Source organism: Pleurodeles waltl, chromosome 9, assembly GCF_031143425.1.
Source record: "Pleurodeles waltl isolate 20211129_DDA chromosome 9, aPleWal1.hap1.20221129, whole genome shotgun sequence".
NCBI classification, from domain to species: domain Eukaryota; kingdom Metazoa; phylum Chordata; class Amphibia; order Caudata; family Salamandridae; genus Pleurodeles; species Pleurodeles waltl.
In genome coordinates, this window is record NC_090448.1 from 63,282,996 (window position 1) to 63,287,804 (window position 4,809).

Sequence of the window (4,809 nt, forward strand, 5' to 3'; positions counted from 1 at the left end):
AGCAGGCATATTAACCATCCATGCTATTTTATAAGTCAAATCTGCCACTAGACAAAACTTCATCTCTCTCCAACAGAAACATTAATCACCTGGGTTATCTTGAAATTTTATTGTTGCCTGAAAACTGCTGAACACCCACGGAAACAGCAGGTGCTCCAACTCACACCTCACACCATTCACCCACGAAGCTTAGCTGTGCTGAAGAGATATACATGCACATATGAGGATGGAAGACAGAAAGTTTTAATGAATGATTGAATAGCTGGAATTTTGTTTACTAAGTCATGCCATGAAGAGAGGAACATTTGACATAGGATTACAATAAAATTAACATAAATAGATGACACTGTCCTGGCCACAGAAAGTGAATGTAGAAAGATGACTCAGAGAATTCCCCAAATAAAGGTGGCATTTAAAAAAATCCCAAATGCTAGAGCAGGTCAAGGGACTTCCCGTGATCCTTTAGACGTACTACTGCCTAGTTCTTCCTCTTTGTCGCTATACTCGCCAACTTTGACCACCTGCACCTCCGCGTCTTCCATTACAGTCGTAGATACATATATTTGCGGCTCTTGCATCTCCTCAACTGAGCGCGAGAAAAGGTGGCCTTTGATGGAACAAGCAGGGCTGATAATGCTCACAGAGGGGGAGCTGTGAGGGGTTTGTGGGAATGCCATTGTTGCTGCCAAGGAGGAAAGCAGGCATGTTACCTCTCTGTGCTGGTCCGTAAGCAAGGCATCCAGCCGGTCAAAGCACTGAGCAATGGTGGAACATACAACTGACCTAAGATCAGCTATAGCATCGATCGTGGCTTGCTGACCAGCGCACAAGGCACCCAACTTCCTGCTGACCTCCTGAGATGCAACAAGGCAGGGGCTGGGAGCCATGGGGACAAGGGATTTTCTCTGGGAGACTGAGGGATGTGCTGGCATAGAAGGTGGAGGAGGCACAGGAGAGCTGGTTGGGGGAGATGAAGCACTGTCCTTTCCAGCTGCCAACAGACACTCAGTGGGCACCAGGTCTTTCTTCCCAGATGGTGTTTCTGGGGCCCTGGTAGTGCCCCCTTGGCACAACTCTCCCTTTGTGCTACTAATCACATCCTCTGAGGAGATCAATATCCTTGGCCTTCTTGCTGGTATGGGCTGTTGTCCTTCCTCCTCCTCTACCTCAGATGTCAGTGCCCACTCCTGGGCGTCATGGCTCCGCCGCATTTCCAGTGTTGTGGCCTCTCCTCGTGCCTGCTGGAGAAACAAGAAAAGGACATCTTATTTTAACATCTTATTTTAGCATCTACACCAGACATACATGTGCATGCCAATGTTGGAGTATATGCAATACTAGCAACACAAAAAGGATGATGCACGGAGTGTTGAAACTTTTCAAACACTCACCCCAAATCACAGATCTAGGTTTAATCCATCCTTCTTTTGCTCACCATGCCACCCAAGTTTGGACGCAGCCATATGCAAATCAGTCTTGACCCTGTTCCCCATGGGAAGAGTCCAGCCCGAACTGCCAAGCCAGGTCCTCACTGGACCAGAAACAAGCATCCTGGGACCATTTTTTTTTTTGGTTTCAAAAACCTTTATTAAGTGATTAACGTAGGAAATACATAGGATTTAAAGAGTGGTACCTCTTCGCTTAGGAAGGGCAGTCCACTTGAACTTTGTTTCAAATATATGTGAACAATACGGTTGGTTTACATGTGAAAGTAGTAGTAAAGGGGGGTTTGGTCTCTTGGGGCAGTGTGAGGAGTTCAGTAGGAAAGAGGGGTTAGGGTTTACAGTTCTTCCTCCTTCTCACCCTCCTTGTTGTCCTTGTCTGTGTAATCTCTCAGCAGGTTGTGTACCATTCTGCGGCACGTTTCCCTGCTCACCACCTCCCCGTTGGTCACCAGTCAGGTCCTGGCATACAAGAGCATGTGCTTAATGCAGCAGAGGATTCTCCACCATCCTTGGATAGCCTCCACTGAATGAGTCTTTGGAAACAGCCCATACAGCACAGAGTGGTGGGTGATGTTTGGGTATGGGATGTGGGCTTCCATTTCTTGTCTTAAGGTTGCCCGCAGTCTCTGGGCAGGCCCAGAACAAATGGTATGTAGTTTTCTCTGCAGGACATCCTCTGTGTGGGCACAGGCCTCTGATGTGCATGAATGACCGGTCTGGCAGTCCCCCTCTCACGGCCATCCATGCATCCTGGGACCGGTTTCAGGGTATCACCCTTCATCAGCCAGGCTAGCTTGAATCCAGTGGCACAGTGAGCAAGGGACCCAGGTCTGGGCATACCCCTCGCACTTAAGGCAACTTTAGCAACACAAAAGGATGATGGACAGTGTTTTGAAACTTTTCAAACACTCACCCCCAGTCACAGATCTGGCTTCAATCCATTGTTCTTTTGCTCAACATGGCACCCCAGTTTGGACCCAGCAAAATGCAAATCTGGTCCCAGGATGCTTGTTTCCGGTTCAGGGAGGACCTAGCCTGGCTGTTTGGGCTGGACTGTTCCCATGAGGAACAGGGTCAAGACTGATTTGCATATGGCTGGGTCCAAACTGGGGTGGCACAGTGAGCAAAAGAACGATGGATTAAACCCAGACCTGTGACTCGGGGTGAGTGTTTGTATTGTTCAGCACTCCATCCATCATCCTTTTGTGTTGCTAAAGTATATGCAATACTACACACAAGCTAACGCTTGCTACCACGTCCAGACACCATTTGCACAGACGGCACACTTACAGGTGGTGTGGTACACTCACGCAGACTTTGAACATTTCATGACTACCAACAACAAAACCCACGTGCCAGTAGCAGGTGGAGCCGAGAAGCAGGGATTCGGGGGGGGGGGGGGGTGGTGAGGCTCGTGTGCAGACGAGCCCCATGTAATTAAAAATAGAGCGTGACAGGCACAGGGTACATCTCCGCAAAAAATAATAAAAAAACTAAGGCAGGCCACGGAAACCAGTGGTCACTCCAGAGCGGACTTGTTCTTATATGCCTGAGTTAAGTAACAACTCATACCTTGTGACGTGGTTTCATATAAAACCCGTAATTGCACTCATGTTTCTCAGTGGTCAGCCAAACCCTTGTCAGGGTGCAGCCAACTGCATATGAATACCAAGTTCCTTGGCAGGACAGACATGAATTTCATGTTGCCCACACGTTAGGGTATATACAACTCAATGTGGGCACATCGTAAACAAACCAATATTAATCACTAACATATTTCTATCTTTGATAGGTCTTCTTTCTTTCTCGTTTCAAATTCCATTGTGGACCTTGTAGTTCTATGTTGCAAATTCCATCCCGTTTTGGCTTCATGCCAACATTTTCAAATCCACCTGTCTTAATAATGGGAAATATACATGTGATATTACACCTCTGCCACTGATAAATATGTAGCCCTTAACTGCGTACTTTGACAGTGCCAGTTTTAAAATAGTTAACATTTTACACTATAGTACCCAAGTACCTGTTCAGTGTCAGTCCTTTCTGCAAAGGAGGTCCTTCTGCAGTGGCACACCACCAGACACTAGTAAACGAAGATTTAAATCCAAAACACATACTCTGGTCGAACTCTACCAAACTAGCATTAATAACATCCAGGTGTGTTTCTTGGCTTAAATAACCTTTCTTCTGTTTCTACTCTCCCGTTGCATTGTGGACCTTGTAGTTACATGTCTTGAAAGTTCTTTCCCACACCACAATTGTTTTCAGACTCTATTTTGCTAGCAGGTTTTATGAAGTTCCAAAGTAATATGGTCATGGTATTCGTGCAATAAGACATCTCCCAAAAATGTGTTTCAATGCAACTTGGTACAGGCAATCTAACTATAAACATGTAATATATTTTCTCGTTGTTTGCATTTACTGTTTGCATTTATGCAACTCTTAATACATATTTAACTTCCACATTGAGTTCATAATGAATCTATCAGTTCTGGTTTGAAAGTAGTTACATTTTCACTGCATATCACCTCAGTGTCTGCCTTTTCTGCAAGGAACCCCCAGCAATTAGCGAGCCACAATTTAGAACTCAAACACACATGTGGGCGTCTTACAAAAACACCAATTTCAGGTGTGCTTCTTAGCTTTAATAGTCCTTCCTCTCTTTCTGGTCTCCCTTTGTCTAGGGAGCATGCAATTATATGTTTTGAAGTTTGTCTGCTACATCGAAATTACATTTGATATGAAAAGACGCTTTATAACATGAAAAGGCACAAGGAACAAAATAATTTTAAAACTGTAAATAAATATTTGATCACATAAATCAAGTCCAGGACGAAATGTAATTGTGAGATAGCAGATGAACTGGAAATCATATAACTACAAGGACCACAATGCAATGGTCGATCATAGAGAAATGGCAATTAAAGCCATGTATGATAAGTGAAAGTTATCAATGTTTTTTCTCTCAGTGCCTTACTCGCTGAAACGTCTATGACTGCAGAGATAGTACTGAGGCATTATGCTGTTTAAATGTGCCTGCCTTTACACTTTGCAACCCCACACTCCTCTTTTGAATACAACATCGAGCAGCATACTTACTAAGAGATTCATTGACTAAACATGTGAGGGAATCTCTTACTATGTGGATAATTATAGAGCACATAACGGATTTGTACCAGTTCATGAACAACTACCAGTACCATAATGCAGTGCGCTTGATAAGGTGGCTTATCAAGCCAAGGGCTGGATATAATTGAGCTGTAGAAAATGAACTGCAATATATACATTTGAGATGTCCACAATTCAATACAAGATCAGAAATTGATAAAGGGTTACTGAAGGCAAGAAAAACACATCAAAGATC

The 4,809-nt window shown here is 44.4% G+C and overlaps 1 long non-coding RNA gene across 1 annotated transcript; it reads right to left on the reverse strand.

Moving 5' to 3' along the window:
* Positions 1–231: 231 nt before the first annotated feature.
* LOC138258576 (uncharacterized) lies at positions 232–3,577 on the reverse strand. Its single transcript, XR_011198428.1, has 2 exons — positions 3,469–3,577; positions 232–1,241 (listed from the first exon to the last, which is right to left on the reverse strand). It is a non-coding gene; the product is annotated as an uncharacterized lncRNA (long non-coding RNA).
* Positions 3,578–4,809: the final 1,232 nt, after the last annotated feature.